This window comes from Odocoileus virginianus, chromosome 5 (assembly GCF_023699985.2).
Source record: "Odocoileus virginianus isolate 20LAN1187 ecotype Illinois chromosome 5, Ovbor_1.2, whole genome shotgun sequence".
Lineage (NCBI taxonomy): Eukaryota > Metazoa > Chordata > Mammalia > Artiodactyla > Cervidae > Odocoileus > Odocoileus virginianus.
The window spans coordinates 8,869,690-8,892,130 of record NC_069678.1 but is presented as its reverse complement, the minus strand read 5'-3'; the positions used below and the strand labels follow the sequence as shown (position 1 = coordinate 8,892,130).

General features: G+C 44.5%; 1 long non-coding RNA gene across 5 annotated transcripts in view; it reads right to left on the bottom strand.

Moving 5' to 3' along the window:
* Positions 1 to 941: 941 nt before the first annotated feature.
* LOC139035128 (uncharacterized) overlaps positions 942 to 22,441 on the bottom strand; it is a 238,080-nt gene continuing 216,580 nt past the window's right edge. For all 5 annotated transcript variants that reach the window (XR_011487651.1, XR_011487650.1, XR_011487652.1 and 2 more), the window contains exons 2-4: positions 21,852 to 21,977; positions 6,105 to 6,293; positions 942 to 4,119 (exon numbers count right to left, since the gene is read on the bottom strand). This is a non-coding gene — a long non-coding RNA (uncharacterized lncRNA). The remainder of the gene's footprint in view (positions 4,120 to 6,104; positions 6,294 to 21,851; positions 21,978 to 22,441) is intronic.

The following is a 22,441-nucleotide window of genomic DNA, read 5'->3' as shown; positions in this document are numbered from 1 at the left end:
CCTGAACTGGTAACTAGTGCTGTGCCTCTGTCCCTTCGGGATCTCTTCTTGCGGCCCTGAAAGCCCTCCCGCCTGTTCTCCTTGTTCTGCAGAGCAGCGTCTCCCCCCCCCCCCACCACAGCTGGTTTTGATGCTCTTACTCCATGCATCCATGGCACTCTGTTCTCGCCTCTGTCAGCACTTACCACTCTGAATTGTAATGGTGCTTTTGCTTGTCTGTCTTCCCAGACTTGACTTTGAACTCAACAACAGGGACCTGGTTCAATGCACAGAGGAGCCTGGCAGGCCACCCTTAGGGGGTCATCAAAAGTCAAGAAAATGATTGAGCACAACAACACGTCACTAATACCTAGTGTGGTGCCTGGCAGATGGGTCTGAAAAGGCAGATAATGCTGTAAAGTCTAACATGGGACACTGCGTGCCAGAGTTCCCACAGGTAACATGCATGTTCACCAGGGTCACTGATGGAAGTTTAATGAGACTGTTAGCAAGGTGTGTTCCAGGACAAGAGAAACACAAGCGACGGCAAAGCACCAGGGACTAGCAAAACTTGGACGCTGTTACCACCGTGGGTCTGACTGGGCAAGGTAGGGAACAGTTCCTGGAAGCCAGCAAGAGCCGTGGGCAAGGGAGAGGGTCCCCGCAGATGCTGTGGCCTTGATTAGAGAAATACAGTTACTGTCAGACCAGAGGAGGAAGGTGGGAGCCACGGGCATACATACCAATATCTCTCTCCTCTCGCCTTCTGATCTTCAGCAGTGCCTCCAGTGGGACACCCCAACTGGAAGGTTGAGCAGGGCAGAAAAACATAGAAAGTGAATCTGGAGGGGCAAAGAGAATATCCATCACATCGTCAAAAGGTGAGATCAGTATTTCTGTACCACACAGGTAACTGCTGTGAGAGAAGTTGAGGATAAAGTGCCAACACTCACGCAGATAGATATTTTTTAATATATATTTTTATTTCATATTGAAATTTGTTTTATTGTGGTTAAATTTACCTAACATGAAATTTGATGTTTTAACATTTTTAAGTATACAGTTCAGAAGCATTAAGTACATTCACACTGTTGTGCAACCTTCACTATTATTCATCTCCAGAACATTTCCATCTTCCACAACTGAAATCCTGTACTCACTGAACAATAACTCCCACTCCTCTCTCCTCCCATCCCTGGCCACCAACATTCTACTCTCTGTATCTGAATTTTATTACTGCAGGTACCTCATATAAGTGGAATCATACTCTCTCTATATATATATATTTTTGGTAACTGTCTTACTTCACTTAGCATAACATTCTCAAGGGTCATCCATGTCATGTTTGGCACATGTCAGACTTTCCTTTCTTTTTAAGGTTGAATAATATTCCATTGTATGTTTGTTGTTTAGTTGTTAAGTCATGTCCAACTCTTCTTCAATCCCATGGACTGTAGCCCACCCAGCTCCTCTGTCCATGGGATTTCCCAGGCAAGTAAAAGGGAGTGGGTTGCCATTTCCTTCTCCAGGGGGATCTTCCCAACCCAGGGATCAAAGCCACATCTGCTGCACTGGCAGGCAGATTCTTTACCACTGAGCCACCAAGAAGCCCATATATATATTACATTGTTTATCCACTCACCCAACAGTGGACACTTGGATTGCTTTCACCTTTTGGTTATTGAAAATCATGCTACTGTAAACACAGGTGTACAAATATATGTTAGAGTGCCTGCATTCAACTCTTTGGGATTATACACCCAGATGTTCTCAGGTGGCACCAGTGGTAAAGAATCTGCCTGCCAACGCAGGAGACATAAGAGACGCAGGTTCTGTCCCTGGGTCAGGAAGATCCCCTGGAGAACAGAATGGCAGTCCACTCCACTATTCTCGCCTGGAGAATCCCACAAAGGGTAGCCTGGCGGGTTACAGTCCATGTGGTCCATACAGTCCAAAAGAGCCAGACACATCTGAGCATGCACAAGGAAAAGAAAAGGAATGGAAATTCTGTGTTTTATTTTTTAAGAGCCACCATACCATTTTCCCTAGGAGCTGCACCATTTTATATTTCCATCAGCAATGGACAAGCAATGTCCAATTTTTTCACATCCTTACCAACACTTGTTATTTTCTGATTTTTGTTTAATAGTTAACCTAATGGGCATGAAGTGGTATCTCACTGTTTTTATTTGCTTTTCCCTAATAATTAGTGACACTGAGCATCTTTTCATGTACTTATTAGTCACTTAAATATCTTCATTAGAAAAATATTTGAGTCCTTTGCCCATTCTTCCCAACTTTACTGAGATATAATTGGTATACAAAAAACTGCACATAATTTACGTATACAATTTGCTGACTTTGTTCATTTTTTAATTGGGTTGTGTGATATTTTTTACACTGAATTGTAGGAGTTCTTTAGATATTCTGTATATTAATCCCTTATCAGATACATGATTTGCAGATATTTTCTCCCATTCTGTAGGTTGCATTTTCATTCTATTGATAGGGTCCTTTGACACACAAAAGTTTTTAATCTTGATGAAACTGTAATTTTAATTTTGAATGTATCTATTTTTCTTTTATTGCCTGTGTTCCTCATATCATATCCAAAAAGTCATTGCCAAATCAAATTAAGAATTTAAAAAAAAAAGAAAAGAAAAGAAAAATCAAGCAAAGATCCATTCCTTTTTAGGAAGATTTGGGTCATGATGTTAGGACTTTTGTCAAGATGGGGATAGAGCAGATATAGCAAGCCCCTTCCTACTGAAAATAATGCTAGATAAAATGGAACCCCCTCCAAAAAAATAGTTTAAATACTTAGTTGAAAAATCAGAAAGAAGAATATCTAGATCCTCAAAGCAAAACAGGAATGCATAGCTGTAACTGTGCCAGAACTGAGGTCATGTAAACCCAAACTGCAGAACAGGGACCAAGCTCTTAGCTAAAGGAGATAAACCACTAAAGAGTTGGCCTAACAGTGATGAAGACTGATAAACTCAGCTCACCCCCCCCCCCCACCCCAGATAAACAGAAGGAGCCACAGGGGGAATAAAGTCATCCGACAAAGGACAAAATGCCACGCTTGTGCTTCCTGGAGGCGTGGGACTCAAACATACACTGCTCCCTGGTACAGAAGTCCCAGGTTAAAAAGTGCTCCAGAGCAGTAAACACAATATAAAACCCCAGGGAAATGCAAACCACCTCATGGAAACAACTCCAGTCATTGGGGGGATTTCCACAGAAGATAAATTCCACTAAAATGAGCTCACAAATATTATACTGCACACACAGGACTCTCAATACATGTAACAGATAAGAAACTTTGCACCCAAGTAAAGAGAGCAACGTGGAACTGACTTGAACATGAGAATGTTTAAAATATTCAAATAAATAAAGGCGGGAAGTAAGATATATAAACAAGGATAGGGGGTACATGAAGAAGGAAAAAAAAGAAGCAAATACAGATTCTATAGGTGAAATATATAGTCATGCAACTGTATAAAAGATCATTAAGTTGAACGTTGCACTAGTTCCTGGCAAATGGGAGTGACAAATGGGGTGACAAATGGGAGGATCTGTCCCCACGGGCTACACCTCACGGAGATCTTGCTGATTCACTGCACCCACCCACCTCACAACAACCCTATTGTATTCTCCACAAACCTGGTGAGAGAGGTTTTGGGAATTTGAGCAGACTGCGGAGGACCACACCTGTATAGCAGGAGCAATAATTCATGCTTTGTCTCTCTGCTCTCCCTAATCTCCTAAATCTCCCTCAGTCACCCGTGAAAGCATTCCTGGATGGCCACAGTCAAGAAAGAAGACTCAGAGAGGAAGGCAAGTCTGTACTGGCTGGGAACTGGTTCTCAGTGTAGAGAACTCCCCGTGAGAAAAGGAAGCAGGGGCGGAGAGGAGCAACGGTCATTCTGGGTCTTCGCCCCACCTCTCTCAGCTGAGAATGCAACCCATGCAGCGAGAAATGTTGCTCTTATCAGATTCATGTTTCATCCTTACAGCGGCTTAGGGTCAAAGTCATCTTTAAACATGATGTATGGAGTCGCCAGAACTCGTGGTAGGAATGCCAAACAAAGATGACTTCAGGAACGTTGCAAGTCCAGTCCACAAAGAGATTCACTTCTGACAGAGGAAGAAAACCAAAGGTGAAAGTTACAGAAGGTGTACATTAACATCAAGTCCACAGCAGAGGTTGCTTCATAAACCCGAGTGACCCTCTCCTCATTTCATCACCATGAAACCTCCTGAATGGACGGCTGGAAGTTTTGGTCTCTCTCTACTGACCTCTGACGAGGAGAGAGAAATTAGATATTAAGTTCAATCACCAATGGCCAATGATTTAATCAATCATGCCTATGTAATGAACTCTTCATAACAACCCAAGGGACAGGGTTTGGAGAACCTCTGGGCTGGTGAACACAAGGAGAGAGGAGAGGGCTCTGAGAGGACACAGAAACTCTTTCCTGCAAACCTTGCCCAATTTATCTCTTCCACCTGACTGTTCCTAAGTTATGTGTGTGTTAGTTATTTGCTCAGTTATGTCCGACTCTATGCGACCCCATGGACTGTAGCCCGCCAGGCTCCTCTGTCCATGGAATTTTCCAGGCAAGAATACTGGAGTGGGTTGCCATATTCTTTTATAATAAACCAGCAATCTAATAAATACAATGTTTCTCTGAGTTCTGTGAGCCACTGTAACAAAGTGATGGCACCCAAGGAGGCAGTCGTGGGAACCTCCAAATTATAGCCAGTCGGTCAGAAGCACAGGTGACAACCTGGACTTTCAATCGGCTATGAAGTGAGGGGAAGGAAGCAGTCTTGTGGGACTGAGCCCTTAACCTATGGGGTCTGACCCAGTCTCCAGGGAGACAGTGTCAGAATGGAGTTAAATCATAGGACACCCAGCGTGCCAGGGAATTGCTTGGTGGTACGGGGGGGAAAACCCACACGTAGTAGCTGGTGTCAGAATCATTACCTAGCATCTTCTAAAAGTGACCAGTGGGATTGTTTTGTTGTAGCTGTTTAGTATCATTTATTAACTCTTGGATTTAAGTTTAGTACATATGTTTCCATTATTTTCCTTATCAGTGCTCATATTGTCTCATGTTTGGCTAGTGGGAGTCCTTTGCTGCTGCTGCCTCTAAGTCGCTTCAGTCGTGTCCGACTCTGTGTGACCCCATAGACGTCAGCCCACCAGGCTGCCCCGTCTCTGGGATTCTCCAGGCAAGAACACTAGAGTGGGTTGCCACTCCCTTCTCCAATGAGTAAAAGTGAAAAGTGAAAGTGAAGTCGCTCAGTCGTGTCCGACTCTTAGCGATCCCATGGACTGCAGCCTACCAGGCTCCTCCATCCACGGGATTTTCCAGGCAAGAGTACTGGAGTGGGGTGCCACTGCCTTCTCTGGGGAGTCCTTTGAGTTGGGTCTTAAGTCCCTATGACATGGCCCCAGTAGCCTTTGATAACTTCCTTCTTCCTGGTATAAGATGTTCCTAGCTCATCTAGTACATTTCTTACACCAGACATTTTTTCAAGGATCCCTTCTTCCTTTTAGCAACCTCTCATCCTTTTTGTTTCCTTTGCCAACTCCTTTTCTTGTACCTTAACTCAAACTCAGGGACTATCTTGATGGTTCAGGGGCTAAGACTTCATACTCCCAAGGTCAGGGGCTCAGGTTCCATCCCGAGTCATAACACTAGATCCCACAATGCCACAGCTAAGATCCAGTATGTTGCAACTAAGACGTGGCACAGCCAAATAAATAAATAAATAGTTTTTTAAAAAAGACTCAAACTCAGACTTTGACCTTTTACGTCCTTTTACATCCCTATAGTTTCTCCCATCAGTGAAAGTCACAATTGGTCACACTTCAACTAGCACTCCATGTTGGTCTATATTTCTGCACTCTTAACAAGAATAAGCTCTTCAACATGGTTCGTCAGCCTTCCGCTACCTCTGCACCTCTGCTATTTCTTCCTTCACATGGAATTCAATTTGACATGATTCAATTTAAATTTGTTGAGTGCCTTCCATGTCCTAAATGTCATATGCTTATTGTTGGCATTGATGGTAATAATTCTAATAGCTATTAACTCTTATTAAGTACTTACCATGTATCTAAGAGCTTTGCATGCATCAGTTGCTCAATCATGTCTGACTCTTTGCAACCCCATGGACTATAGCCCATCATGATCCTCTTTCCATGGGATCTTCCAGGCAAGAATACTGGAGTGGGTTGCCATCTATTCCTCTGGGGAATCTTCTCAACTCAGGGATCTAACCCAAGTTTTTTGTATTTCCTGCAATGGCAGGCAAATTCTTTATCACAGTGCCACCTGGGGCTTTACATACATTATATCTTAACAATTATTTCTCTTAACAATTCTATAATATACTCACAATTATTAATGTCTATTTCATGGAGTAAGATACTAAGGCACAGAAAGACTGAGAACCTTCCCCAAGTCTCACAGCAAATAAGAGGCAAGGCAACTCTGTCTGAATCCACATGATGGTTAATTTTATGTGTCACCTTGACTGGGCAGAAGGGATGCCCAGATAGCTGATAGAACATTATTTCTGGTGTGCTGTGAGGGTGTTTCTGGAAGAGATTAGCATTTGTATCGGGAGACAGAGTAAAGCAAAAGGTCCACCCCACTGAGAAATGGCAGCAGCCCATTCCTGAGAGTCTGAGTAGAACAAAAGACAGAAGAATGGCGAATGCACCCTTTCTGACTGAGACATCCACTTCTCCGGCTCTCTGACTTTGATTCTCGTGGTTCTCTGACTTTCAGACTCAGGTGGGGACTTACAACATCTATCCTCTAATTCTTGAGCCTTTTGTCTTGGACTAAATTATAGTACCAGCTTCCCAGGACCTCCAGCTTGCAGACAACATATCATGGGACTTCTCAGCCTCCATCACCTCCATCAGCCATTTGCTATAATTAATTTCCTTCTATTAGTATCTATATATCCTTTTGGTTATGTTCCTCTGGAGAACTCTGACTAACACACTTCCAAACCCTATCTTGACCACTAATCCATTTGTTTGTTTCCCTCCCCTCTGTTTGGCCTAATTCCACATGTTCTACAAAACTGACCTCAGGTCTCCTGTCCTCTAAGAAGCCTCTCTTCGCACTCTGACCAGTGTGGCTCATCTTCTCCCTAAACTCCTTCACTGCCAATGAGGCACTTCAGAACACACTATGCAGTTTCGCTCCACTCAGCTGCAGATTCTGATTCCCTGAGTCTGGGGTGGAACCTGAGACTCTGCACTTCTAGCAAGCTCCCAGGTGATGCCGCTGCTTCTGGCCCATGAACTACATTTTAAGTAGCCAGGATATAGGAGACATACACACGTATTTTCATCAAGTATACTTACTAAAACATGAACAACAGTTATCTCTGGATACGTCCTTCTTTCTTTCTATCTTGGCTGCTCTACACAGCATGCACGGTCTTAATTCCCTGAAAAGGGGTTGAACCCCTTGAACTCATGCCCCTGCAGTAGAAGCATGGAGTCCTAACCACTGAACCATCAGGGACATCCCCCCCCCTTTTTTTAATTTATATGTTTCTATATTTTTCAATTTTCTATCAATGGATACAGATTATTTTTATAATCAGAATGATGTATATAAGTATTAAGTTCACAATGCTTCTCACAATATTCAAAATAAAGCTCAAATCTCTTCACTCAGCACCAGCAGCTCTTTGTGATCTGGCCCTTTGCAGATTCTATGCCCTAATCCCCAGCAACCTCTGAATACACTTTCTGCATACCCACAAAACCTTCCAAATCATTTGTAATTCTCTAGACACTTTCCCCTACTCTCTCATCCCCCCACCTTCCTCTGACTCATCCTTCAAGTTGGTCTCAAGTGGCTGCCTCCTTCAGGAAGCCTCCCCCAAATCCACCTTCTCTGCTCTCTGCTCTGCGCAACAACCAGAGACATGCTGGCCACAATTCACCTCACATGTTGTTTTGTCCACCTTCCCTGCTAGACTGGGGTCCCCCAAGCAGAGACTATCTTCATTTCTATATTCTCAGCATTTAGATAGTGCCAGGCATGTAGCTGGCACTCAGGAAGTTTCTGAATGGATATACAAAAATAACTTGCAAAATGCTACATGTGGACTTACCTGGTGGCACAGTGGATAAGAATCAACCTGCCAATGCGGGGGGACATAGTTTCAATCTCTGGTTCAGGAAGATTCTACATTCCATGAAGCAACCAAGCCCGCACCCCACAACTACTGAGCCTGCACTCTAGAGCCCATGAGCCACACTGACTGAAGCCTGGAGCCTATGCTCCACAACAAGAAAAGCTACTGCAATGAGAAGTCCACAGACTATAACCAAGAGGAGCTCCCGCCTGCCACAGCTAGTGCAAAGCAACAAAGACCCTGCAAGGCCAAAAATAAATAAAATTTAAAATGCCATGGGCTTCCCAAATATTGTTCTTATTATCCTTACTTTGAAGATGAAAAAACAAATTCAGACCACTAGGTGACTTGTCCTAAGTCTCAAAGCTAATGAATGGGAGAAACTGGTTACCATGAGATTTATATATGCATCTTATATATGATCTCTCTACATATCTATATGATCTCTTAATTTCAAATGCATTTTAATAACGCTACATTTTTACTCCCCTCCTGCTGTGATTATTGTTTTTGACATTTTATTTTATATCTTTTTGTTTCATGTATCCTTTAACTATTTATTGCAGATATAGATGATTTTACTACTTCTGTCTTTTAACCTTTCTACTAGCTTTGTACATGATTGATTTACTACCTTTACTATATATCTGCATTTACCAATGAGCTTTTTTTCCTTTCATAATTTTTACATTTCTAGTTGCATCTTTTCTTTTTTGCTTCAAGAAATTCCTTCGACATTTCTTGTAAAGCTGGTTTGGTGGTGCTCAACTCTTTTAGTTTTTGCTTGTCTATAAAACTTCTGATCTTTCCATCAAATCTGAATGAGAGGCTGGCTGGGTAAAGTATTCTTGGTTGGAGGTGTTTTTCTTTCATCACCTTAATTATACCATGCCACTCCTTTCTGTCCTGCAGAGTTTCTGCTGAAAAGTCAACTGATGGCCTTATGGGAGTTCCTGTTGCACGGAACTTGTTTTTCCCTTGTTGATTTTAACAGTCTCTCTTCATCTTTAATTTTTGCCATCTTAATTACACTGTGTCTTGGTGTGGTCCTCTTTGGGTCATCCTGTTTGGAACTTTCTGTGCTTCCTGGACCTGGACGTCTGTTTCCTTTCTCAGGTTAGGTAAGTTCTCAGCTATTAAGGCTTCAAATACATTCTTTGCCTCTCTTCTCCTTCAAGGACCCCTATTAGTACACTTGAGTGTCTCAAAAGTTCCCTTAAACTGTTCTCATATCTTTTGGGGATTCCCTAGTGGCTCAGATGATAAAGAATCTGCCTGCAAACCTGGGTTCAATCCCTGGGTTGGGAAAATCCCCTGGAGAAGGCAATAGCAACCCACTCCAGTATCTTGCCTGGAGAATTCCATGGACAGAGGAGCCTGGTGGGCTACAGTCCATGGGGGTAGCAAAGAGTTGGCCACAACTGAGTGACTAACACACACACTGTCATCTCTTTTTATTCTTTTTTTCTTTTCTCTATTCAGCTTCTGTGATTTCCGCTACTATCTTTTATCTCACTGATTCATTCTTCTGTATTATTTAATCTAACTATTGATTCTTTCTAGGGTATTCTTTTTACTATGGTTACTGTATTCTTCATCTCTGTTAGTTCTTATTTATATTTTTTCACACTTTATTTAAAACTTCTAACTTCTCACTGTGTTCATCCATTCTTCTTCCAAGTTCTTTGATCACTTTATGATCATTACTTTGAACTCTTTATTGAATAGATTACTTATCTCCACTTCACTTAGCTTTCCTGGAGTTTTGTCTTATTCATTTGTTTGGGACATATTTCTCTGGTGCCTCATTTGCCTAATTTTTTGTTTATATTTCTATGTGTCTGGTAGGTTGGTTATATTTCTCAACCTTGGAGATGTGGCCTTCTGTAGGAAATGTCCTATGAGTTTCGGCAGCACATTCCCTTCTGGTCACCAGAGCTACATGCTCTAGGTGTGACTTCTATGTGGGCTGCATGGATCCTTCTGTCGTGGCAGCAGACTACCATGGGCAATCTGGTAGGCACGGCTAGACCCTGATCCAGTGGGCTTCCAGGCCCAGCCTTGTGTGGAGGCTGCTGACTGCTGGTTGATGGGCTGGGTCACAAGGCAGCCAGCTGCAGAACCCCAGGCTGGGGCGGTGTTGGCCCCTGGGGTAGTGCTGGCTCACTGGTGAGTAGGGCTGGATCATGGGGTGGCTGGCTGAAGAGTTCAAGGTATCTCAGCACTAGTGTTGGCCTGCTGGTGGGTGGGGCCAAGGCCCAAGGGTGTCAGGTTACAGGGCCCTGGGGGTCCTGAAACTGGCATCAGCCCACTGATATCCAGTGGAGCCAGATCCCAGAACCTCTGGTTGAGGGTCCCGCTGGCCATGTTGGCCAGCTGGTAGAGAGGGCCAGGGCTCAGGGAGCTCCCAGGGCCTGTTTCGGCCTGCTGATGAGTTGGCTGTGTCCTGCCATGGCAGACTGCAGGTCAGCAGTGGCTCTGGGGCTGGTGTCTGCCGGCTGGTGAATGGGGTTAGAGTCCAGGGGATGTTGGGGCTGATGCCTGCCCCCTGGTGTGTGGGGCCAGGTCCTATACCAAATGGGAGAACCAGAATTCAAACCCCAGTTTTCTAATCCTCTTTCTACTTTATCTAAACTACTTTCATTAAATACGAACAAGAAAAAGTACATCACCCTATGCTGGATCAAGTAGATGGAGAGTTGTTTCCTAAGAGTTACGCCAAAAGCTCAGCTTCTCTATACATGATGTCCAATCAAATCTCGAAGATAGGGTTTTGGGTGAAGTAGAAGATAGCTTTATTGCTTTGCCAGGCAAAGGGGAACACTGTGGGCTCATGCCCTCAAAACAATGTGTCCCAACTTGGGGAAGATAGCAACAAGTTTTATAATAAGTGTTCAAAGAGGGCGTGATCAGCTTGTGGACATTGTTCTGATGGGTTGGTGGTGAGCTAAGTAGGAGTCAGCATCGTCAGCCTTCAGGTCAACTGGTCTGGGGTCTACATGCCTGTGGCCAGCCTACCATCCTTAATCATTAACTTCTCCCACCTGGAAGAGGTTTCAGTATCTGCAAAATAGCTTGAAAATATTGTTGTGTGTATCCATTGATGGGGAAGCAGGACCTTGCCCCAAGGATGCTCTTGATTGTTTATTTCTCTGTATACCCTCCCTTCCCTAACAACTGCTTGAATCTGCCCATTGGAACTCAGGGAAGGTCATGTAGGCTGAATGAAGGTTTCTGCATTGGCAGGCAGGTTCTTTACCACTGAGCCACCAGGAAAGCCCTTCTTAACCTTAGGGCATGCCATTCTGGGCCAGGACCACTCCTCTCAGCCATTCAAGTTTTCTGTTGTCTGCACTCTGTGCCTTGTGGGACCTGTTACGTGGGCAGGGATCCAACCTGGGCCATGGTAGGGGAAGCCCATGATCCTACCCACGAGGCCACCATGGAATTCCATCAGCAACCCATGTCGACCCACGATTTACACTTCCTGCCAACATCCACCGAGGGTCAACATTCACTGTATTCTGTTCAGAATACAGAACACGCCAGGACAAACCTCTGTCCTCAAGGATCCCATAGGTGCTGAGGGAGACAAACAAGTGCACAATTTCTAGATGCTGTAATGAGTGCCATGAGTTGCTAAGGGAGGGCCCCAGTTGTGGGGGTGGAAGGTGGGCAGGGGAATTCAGGGAGGCTTTACAATGAAGATGATATATGACCAGAACCTCGAGAGTGTCTGGTTCTGTAACCAGTCAGTACATCTACCTTCTGCCCCTCTTTGCTCTCTTCTATACTGTCCATCTCCTCGAAGGGGTGTGAATTCCTTAAGCACAGGGAACGTGTCACCTTCATCCATGCATTCCCTAAAGCACCCAGCCAAGTAGCTGCACCCAGCTTTCCAAACACCAGTGTGATGCTCTCATCACATCCTGCCAGACCCTGGCCTGACCATGAAACATGCCCAGGGAGCCAAAGGGCTGTGCCCAGGGAGGCAGACAACTGAGACAGCCTATGTCTACTCACTCTCACAAAGCAGGTGACTCCCACTTAGAAATCCGACTGGTAGTTTGTTCATCACCTTCCTTCCCAAGCCAGTGTTTCCTCTCTAAACTGGGCAGGCACCACGATACTCCAGGTGCCCAGGCTGGACAATTCCTGGTGGGTGGTCATGACTGTTCCTCTTCCTCATGCCCTGCAGCTCAGTAGTGGACACCCTGAGGACTCTTTCTGCAGATTTTTCTCAAATCTGTACTTTCCTGTCTACTCTTACCACCACCATTCCAGTGCAGGCCTCTATCACCAGCCTCACCTGTCATCTTCTGGTCCCCATTCTCCTACAGTGGTCAGTGGTTCCGCTTCCTGTAGTATAGTTGTATTTACAATTTAAATCTGTAGTCTGGAACTCAAAAGCACCAATAGTCTAGCCCTTATCCCTCACTTTAACCTCTTTTCTAGTTGTGCTTGTTGCTTCTCCAGATGTGTCCTGCACACTCGCTCCTCTGTATTTTTATTCATGTTATTCCCCTCCTTGGACTGCCCTCCTCTCAGTACCTGTTCCACATGCCCCACTGATACCTAGCAAATGGGATAGAGACCCACTGTTCAAGACTCTTGTCAAACTCTATCTTCCATGAAGTTATTCTTAAGGATCCTAGCAGAGGGAGACTGCTTTTCCAAATTCTTGCTGGTCTTACTGTCTATACCCCATGCAACACTGGCCACACATACTACCTCCTATCAGAGCTATTTGGGAACATTCCCTTTGTTCCTGGCTAGATTATGGTTCTGTTCCTAAGCAGCTGTCCTTGATGCTGCTCTACCCAAAGAAAAGTGGGGGTGGGTAGTGGCAAAAGGGAGGCTTTGACGCTAGGCTTATCTGGATTTTATAGGGCCATACATATGCCCTTAGCGAATTTATTATTTAACCTCGCTGAGCTTCCTTTGCTCATCTGAAAGCAGACTTAGCAGCTATCTTACAGGGATTTTGTGAGACTTAGAAATAATACATGCAAACCACATTAAATTACTATAATCATAGAGCACATCAGGAGAAGGAGAAGTCGGGATGAATTGAGAGAAAGCATTGACATACACACACTACCATGTGTGTAAAATAGCCAGTGGGTAGCTGCAGTATAATACAGGGAACCCAACTCAATGTTTTGTGAAAACCTAGAGGGGTGGGATGGGATGGGGGTGGCGGAGGAGGTTCAGGAGCGGGGGGACATATGTGTACTTGTGGCCGATTCGCACTGTTGTATGGTAGAAGCCAACACAACATTTTAAAGTAATTATCCTCCAATTAAAAATAAATATAAGGACTTCCTTAGTGGTCAAGTGGCTAAGACTCCGTGCTCCTAATGCAGGGGGCCCAGGTTCAATCCCTGGTCAGTGATCTAGATTCCACATGCTGCAACTAAGACCCAGTGCAGCCAAATAAATAAGTTAAATTTTTAAAAAGTGAAAGTTGCTCCGTAGTGTCCGACTCTCTGCAACCCCGTGAACTATACACTCCATGGAATTCTCCAGGCCAGAATACTGGAGTGGGTAGCTTTTCCCTTCTCCAGGGGATCTTCCCAACCCAGGGATCAAATCCAGGTCTCCCACATTGTAGGCGGATTCTTTACCAGCTGTGCTACTAGGGAAGCCCAAGAATACAGGAGTGGGTAGCCTATTCCTTCTCCAGCAAATCTTCCCAACCAGGAATTGAACCAGGGTCTCCTGCATTGCAAGCAGATTCTTTACCAGCTGAGCTGCCAGGGAAGCCCAAAATAAAAAATAAACATACATAAAAAAGAAAAAATAAATTACTATAATCCTAATTGATCTAAAATACTTCTTGGGGTGACTATAAGGAACAATTAAAATAAACCCTGAGACAGAGCTTTGTAGACTATAAAATTATTAAGCTAATTTTTAATAAGCATGACCTGGATTACATTTTTCTTTTTATATGATATGACCAGCGTAGACCCCAAAGATAACACCACTGATTACCAGGAAGTATATGCTCCAATATCCAGGCTTTAAGAATATCTGTGCTCAAAACTGTTAGAATGAATTCACTTAAAAGCCAACCAATAAAACTGGTTGAACTCTATGTCATAATTCAGACTTTTATCTAAATAGCACCAAACACTAGTTCAACCTAATATCTCTATTTTTATGTTGTGGGTTTTTTTTGTTGTTGCTGTTCATTTGTTTGTTTGCATCATGGACACAGAACTTTACTGTTCCACTTTTCAAGACTTGAGAAATGCTATCAAAGGCACGAGAGACTGGGGCAGAGTCCCCATCTAAATCACAGCCTCCACCTCAAGCGTTTCCCAGCACCATCTGCAATCCTTGGGTTTCTAGACACGGCTTTCTGCTCCTTATCCTGCCAGGGCCACTCAGGAGAAAGCAAACCCACCGCAGAGCTACTCACTGTGCAACCACCAGAGGGTCCCACAGCATCGGCGAGGAAGCAAGGACACACCCTCTCCAAGTACACTCTCCACAAGCTTGCATCTCCCCAGGGCCTCACAGCAGCTTCCCCTAGCTGCTTCCAGCCCCGAAACAGGACTGCCTGGAAACCCCAGAGCTCCTTGCTGGCTAATATTGTTGAGGCGTCAATTCATACCAATTAGCCAGCTTCTCACAAGGTGTTTGTGTCACCAGGGGGCCCCACAGAGTCACACTTCTGTGGGGCTGAGACCCCCAAGTCACATTTCAGTATCATCTATGAGCAGAGAGTATCTGGGGCCTAAATAACTTTCCCTTCCATAGCGCCCCCAGAACCTCCGTCTGGAACACCACTTCCTCACAAGTCTCAGTAAAGAAAAGGTAACTGCACATGAGAATGGCAGACTTCAGTCCACCTTGCAGAGTACCCCAACTCCAAGCATTCTTGGGATCCAGACAAGCTGGTGTTCTATTCTAGCCTGGTCACTTAACTCAAAGTATAGCATCCTTTTTTCTTCTTCCTTTGAAGAGATCTGGAAAATCAAAGCCCCTAATGATTAGAAGATGGAAGAGAAAGGCTATAATTCCAAGGTTTTTTTCTACTGGCTGCCCCAGTACATAACACAGGCAGACCTACAAGTGTGTGACTTATTTTTATTAAGGTTTTATTAAGGTCTCTATTTTGAGTGATTAAAAAGAGCCTGGACTTCAGCTTTACCCAAGCTGAGTGTACAGTCAGATGTTCTGCAGAAAATTTTCACTTTGGTCTCAGGTTCAAGTTTTCACTCTCAAGATCTGTTAACAAAATAAGCCACTCACTATATACAAATAAATAATATCAGTATTTACTAGTGAATTATCTAGCTTACTTTCAACATACTAAAAGAAAAGAGAAATAGAAACAGCACAGGATACATCACCAAATTGGGTTTTAACCAACATCCAGACTTGAACAGTGCTGGGAAGTCCCCCGACACAACACATCTGGAGTCCCGATTAGGAGAAGGTCCCGGCAGTTTGTCCACTCTATAGGTAAGACTTCAAAGATTGGAGTTCAGGGTTCCCACTTATAATGCCAGGACACAGACTGATATCATTATCAACCTGTGAGCAAATTGCAGCTCTGCATTCATATTAATGCTGTTTGTTTTGTGTTGTAAGTCCAGGGCATGGTTGACCAGACCCCCTCCAAGGGTTCAACAGTCTCAGTCCCCTATCTATCTTATCTGGTCTTCCCTGGTGGCTCAGGCAGTAAAGAATCTGCCTCCGAGGCAGGAGACCCGGTTGGATCCCTGGAGAAGGAAATGGCAGCCCACTCCAATCTTGCCTGGGAAATTCCATGGACAGAAGAGCCTGGTGGGCTACAGTTCATGGCGGTCACAAAAAGCCAGTCAGGATTGAGCGACTTTCACTTTTCAATGTTGTTAAGCCGAGGGTATGGTTGGCCTGAAGCAAGGTCAGAGGACTCCTCTGCTTTGTCTCTGAAGCCTGAACAAGACTATCTTTTTAATTTACCTAACATCAGGCCACTCCTGCTAGAGGGCATTCATTCAGTTCAGTTCAGTCGCTCAGTCATGTCCAGTTCTTTGCAACCCCAGTGACTGCAGCATGCCAGGCTTTCCTGCCCATCACCAACTCCTGGAGCTTGCTCAAACTCATGTCCATCGAGTCGGTGATGCCATCCAACCATCTCCTTCTCCTCCTGCCTTCAATCTTTCCCAGCATCAAGGTCTTTTCCTATAAGTCAGTTCTTTGCATCAGGTGGCCAAAGTATTGGAGTTTCAGCTTCAGCATCAGTCCTTCCAATGAACACTCAGGACTGATTTCCTTTAGGAGGAAATACCTCTTTGCTGGAGGGCAAGTCCTCTGAAAACCATCACCTTGATCAGCTCAGAGACAACAGTGCTACAGTCGACTGGCTCCTGCCTATCAACCATCCTGGTGCATTTCAGGTTTTGTACTTATAAAAGAATTGATGTTGCTTATGAAATTTCCCTGCCTTCCAGAGTTTCTAGTGTGATACCATACATGAATAATATCCTGCTGAGGAGCTCAGCAGACCTGTATTTGAAGAAAGTTTCAAGGGGTCCTGCATTCAGAGACATGTAGATCTGGAATCTCCAGGGCTTCCTTTGAAACTCTTCCATAACCTCACTTCTTACACTGCCTTATGATTCTCTCATTCTTCCATCACAAAAGACCATCATTTCTGAGTCATTTCATCATCCTCTGGCCCTGGACTTTCTAGTGTGAGGAGTTCCTTTTGTAGGTTGTTAGGTAGTCATTGGACTGCAAGGAGATCAAACCAGTCAATGCTAAAGGAAATCAGTCCTGAATGTTCATTGGAAGGACTGATGCTGAAGCTGAAACTCTGATGCTGAAGCTCAAACTCCAATACTTTGACTACCTGATGCAAAGAACTGACTCATTGGAAAAGACCTTGTTGCTGGGAAAGATTGAAGGCAGGGGGAAAAGGGGCAGACAGAGGATGAGATGGTTGGATGGTATCACCAACTCGATGGACATGAGTTTGAGCAAGCTTCAGGAGCTGGTGATGGACAGGGACGCCTGGTGTGCTGCAATCCATGGAGTCGCAAAGAGTCAGACATGACTGAGCTACTGAACTGAACTGAGATAGTCATTCTCTTCTGAGCTTGTGCTAATAAGTTATAATAAATTTTATGTATATATGAAAAAATAAAGAGACTGGATATATTCAGGAAAATAATTTAAAATAATTAAAAGATCTTGAGAGGTTGGCTCCTACCTTCAGGATGGCTGCACACAAATCAATTCGTATCATATTAACCCACCCCTTAGGGAAGGAATTTGAAGTCTACTTCATGGGTGAGGAAACAGAAAGCATGGAGATTTACTTGCCCTTGGCCCAAAGCAATCATGCAACACAGCCAGATTTCAACACAAGTCTGTCTGGTTCTAACCCATCCTCCGCTTAATAATAATTATAGTTAACAGGAGTGCGGCACTTACGATGTGCCAGGCACTCTGCTAAATATTTACTCATTTATAGTCACAATATTCCTAGGAGGCTGGGATTTCTTTTGAGTCTATTTTCCAGATGAGAGAACTGAGATTTGGAAAGGTTGCTGACACAACCTTTCAAGATCACAAAGCTAATGAGCGGCAGAGAAAATATGATTCATTCCCCAAGCCTGCGCTCTTAACCCCTATGTTATGTAGCCAAACTGACTCTCTCAATGTCCAATTCCCCTCCCCCACGCTCCTCTTACTGCAGGCACACTATTTCAATTCCCATCTCAGACCAAACTCCTCCCCAAGTTCCAGCCTTTAGATATGCTTTTTCTCCACCCAGAAAGCTTCCTCCTGGTCCCTCCCCTATTTGCAACTCTAGTTCCTTTTCTTCTGAGTTCAAATGTCCCCACTTCAGTGAAGTCTTCCCTGACTTTCTACTTCAATTATTCTCTCACTAAGGCCCTTATTTTTCCCAACAAGACACTCATTTGGTTAGTCAGTTCAGCCATTCAGTTTAAACTTCACCTCACAACTTACTAAAATTTTATATTAGTTTCATTTTACCTGTATTTTATTTGCCTTTCCCACTAGAATGAAAGGCCCACGAGAGCAGAAATTTGTCTGTCTTATTCCTGACATGTCTCCAGTCAGGAACATTCCAGATGTTAATAGGTGCTTTGTAAACATTTAACAGATTATAATCATTAGAATTTGCAGTTAACCTATAGAAGACAGCAGATGGTTTCCAACCCCAAGCTAAGAGTTCTCTTGTGTTAAAAATAATAATAATGTCCTTCCCTGGTGGGGCAGTGGATAAGAATCCAACTGCCAATGCAGGGGACATGGGTTCTATCCCTGGTCCTGGAAGATCCTACATGCAGCAGGGCAACTAAGCACAAATGTCACAACTATTGAGCCTGTGCTCTATAGAGCCTGGGAACCCCAACTACTGAAGGCCATGTGCCCTAAAGCCTATGCTCCCCAACAAGAGAAACCACTGAAATGAGAAGCCCTCACTCTGCACCAAAGAGTAGCCCCTGCTCTCCACAACTAGAGAAAAGCCCATGCAGCAATGAAGACCCAGCACAGCCAAAAATAAATAAATAAATTTATTTTTTAAAAAATAATAATAAGGGACTCCCTTGGTTGGGGCAGTGGGTAAGAATCTGCTTGCCAACGCAGGGAACACAGGTTCAATCCCTGGTCCGGGAAGATCCCGCATGCCTCAGCACAACTGAGCCCATGTGCCACAACTACTGAGCCCTGCTCTAGAGCTCAAGAGCTGCAACTACTGAGCCTGCACACCACGACTACTGAAGCCTGCATGCTCTAGGTCCCATGAGCCACAAATAATGAGCCCCTAATGCTGCAACTACTGAAGGTCATGCGCCTAGAGCCTATGCACTGCCACAAGAGAAGCCACCACAATGAGAAGCCCGTGCTCTGCAACTAGAGAGTAGCCCCTGGTGTCCACAACTAGAGAAAAAGCCCGCATGCAGCAACCAAGACCCAGCTCAACCAAAAACAGTAAATAAAGTAGTGTGTACATGTCAAATAAATAAATTTACAAAAACAAAATAATAATAATACAGAACTTCAGCTTCTGCTGCTCTAAGAGATACATTAGGACAGGAAGCACAGCCTCGGTGGAGTCCTCCCAGTGTCCCAGCAGGAAGTCTCAAAGATGTTTGCCCACAGATCCCACAGGAGAGACCTCGGGCCACAGAACAGCCCTGCTTGGCCTCCTTAAAGCTTCTCTGCCGGGAGGGATCACAAAGAAGCTGATCTGCTGTCTGAAAACTGCTGCATGCCAGGGCCAAACAGATGCCTTCATTCTTTGTCATCACCCCAGAAGATGAGTGTCTATCCCTATTTTAACTGTTAGGAGACTCAGGTTCCGAACAGTGAATGACTTCTCCCCAGAGGTGAGATGACTTCCCCAGAGCCACGAGACTGGTAAGCCATTCTTTGATGGCTCCTTGTTACCTTTAGAAACGAGCTCCAAATTCTTTAGCAATAACCAAGCAGGACCCTATAGGGCTTTCCTGGGACAGACCCCCTTCCCACCCCCATGTCCTCTGCCTGCCTCGTGTTTGTAGAATAGCTGTCGTCTCCCAGGCCTCCCCGGAGTCACAAAAGCCTGGTTCAAGAATTGAGGATTGAAAGGGCATGAACACGTACAGGCAAAAACAGTGGTTGGGGCAGGAGAACTGATAAGAAGTTAAACAGTAAGTCAGCCATATGACATTCACAGAATCTTTAGTTCCTCTCTGAAGTACCTTGATAACAGTATCTGATGCACATTTCCTGAGCTGTTTTACAGATACTGAAACCTGCCCCTTCCCTCCCCACCCCCCACCACAACGATAGGCATTAGCTGCTTGAAGACCAAGAGCACTGTAGCCCCCAGACCTACTGGAAGCCCGGACTGATAATGTTAATCCCTGTGACATGGCCCCATTACCTCACCGTCAAACAAGCAAAGAATTGTGCACAAGCTGATCACACACCCTGTGACTCCCCGCCCTCACCGCGTCTTTAAACATGCTTCCCTGACTGCTCTACACCACAGGGAGCCCAACTTGGTGCTCGGTGATGACCTAGAGGGGGGGATGGGGGATGGTGGGAGGGAGGCCCAAGGGGGGGAACATATGTACACATATAGCCAATTCACGTTGTTGTACGGCAAAAACCAACACATTGTAAAGCAATTATACTCCAACTAAAAGTAAAATTTTAAAAAAAAAGCTTCCCTGAAACCCATGGTAGAGCTCAGGTTTTTTGAGGATTAGCTGCCCTGGATTCCTTGTTTGAAACCTTTCAATAAATGCTGCACTTTTCTCTGCTACAACCTGGGGTCAGCAGATTGACTTTACTACGCATGGGCAAACAGACCCAAGTCTGGTTCAGTAACAAGCAAAGCAAACCAGGTGACCCCAGAAATGCACCTCCTCTTGGGACTCACCCCCCTCCAAGGCCCTCAGGGACTTTGCATTCTTCCCATGCAGGAGCAGTTCCTGGAACAAACAGGATACCTCACAACTCCATGCCCTGGCACATGCTTCTCCCTCCTATCAGCCCCCACAGAATGTGGCTAGACCCTACTTGTCCTTTAAGATCTATGTAAACAAAGAAAAAGGACAGAGTCTGATAGGAATCTTTCCTAAGAAAATTGACATGTGGGCAAAGCTATTTATTCAAAAGCAGACCTTTTATATTTAATTATTACTTATGACAGGACAATACTGCTAACAACCTAAATGTCAAAAAATATGAGAAATGTTTAATAAATTATATTCCCCTATTTAGGGTATACTAGTAAAGCCATGGGCTTCCCTCATCGCTCAGCTGGTAAAGAATCTGCCTGCAATGCAGGAAACCCCAGTTTGATTCCTGGGTCAGGAAGATCTGCTGAGGAAGGGATAGGCTACCCACTCCTGTATTCTTGGGCTTCCCTTGTGGCTCAGCTGATAAAGAATCTGCTTGCAATGCGAGAGACCTGGATTCAGTTCCTGGGTTGGGAAGACCCCCTGGAGAAGAGAAAGGCTACCCACTCCAGTATTCTGGCCTGGAGAATTCCATGGACACGACTGAATGACTTTCACTTTCACTTTGGTAAAGCCACACAGCGGAGGTGGGGGGAAGACGGAGGTCTGTTGCTTTATTTTATTTTTTTTCCCAGTTGCTCAGCATGTGGGATCTTAGTTCCCTGACCAGGGATCAAACATGTGACCCCTGCACTGGAAGTGCAGAGTCTTATCCACTGGACCACCTGTTGTTTTGTTTGTTTTGGGGCTTGCTAGCAAAAAGTCTTGACCAGGCAACTGTAAACTGATAGTTCTCAACTGAACTGCTATAGAGGACTGATGTGACTCCTTCCTAGGGCTCCATAATTGATGAATAAAGTTTCCTTTTGTTACAACTATCATTCAAACCATTAATACCATGTTTGAGCAGACAGAATGTTGACCTTTGCTGCCCATAGTTTCTGTGTGGTGCCTGGCGCAACTTGATGCATATGAAGAAACAAAGAAACTATGCATTTGCCAGACTTGCCAGAACTTTGTCTTGTGAGTATCTGAGCATGATCAGGATACCAAAAGGGTCTACTTAAACAGTGCCACCATGATGCTGAAAAGTGACCAGTATAATAGTGTGATTACTATACATGCCACTTAATCTTTTGAGTAGGCTGCCAAAATACCAGTTTCAAAAAAATGCCACCCTGTCCTATTGTAACAAATACATACCCAAATTATGAGGCTCTTGCTCACCCACAAAACTAGTCAGATGAAAATGTTCCTGGTTAGCTGGTGGTTTTCCTCCACTCAGTGATTCAGGGACTCAGGCTCCTCCCAGCTGTGGCTCCTCTACCCCTAGAATTTCAGAATTCAGAAGATGAAGAAAAAGAACATGGGAAGTCATCTCTTAACCCCTTTGGCCTGCAGGTGACACCCATCACTTCCAGCCCCATTCTGCTGATGATTAGTCACTGAGTCACATGAAGTGCAAGAGGTGCTAGGAATATAATCTCTGGCTCAGCAGCCTCTTCTCAGCAACACCTCTACACTGTGACGGGAAGAACACATTTCTGGTGGACACCATGCCCTCTTTGCTGCAACCACAGAGGCAAGAGTTGAGAACCACTGGGAAGTGGGTTTTGTTGCTATGTGACATGTAGAACTGGGAAAAATATCCAATATTGCCTCATTAGTAGAACAACATCCCCTGCTCCCAGTATTTTCTACGCTGGAATGTGCGATGGGCCTGATGGAGAACATGAATACCACCTCCTCTTTGTTCTAGGAACCATATTGTCTCTAATCTGCTCCCATTCTTC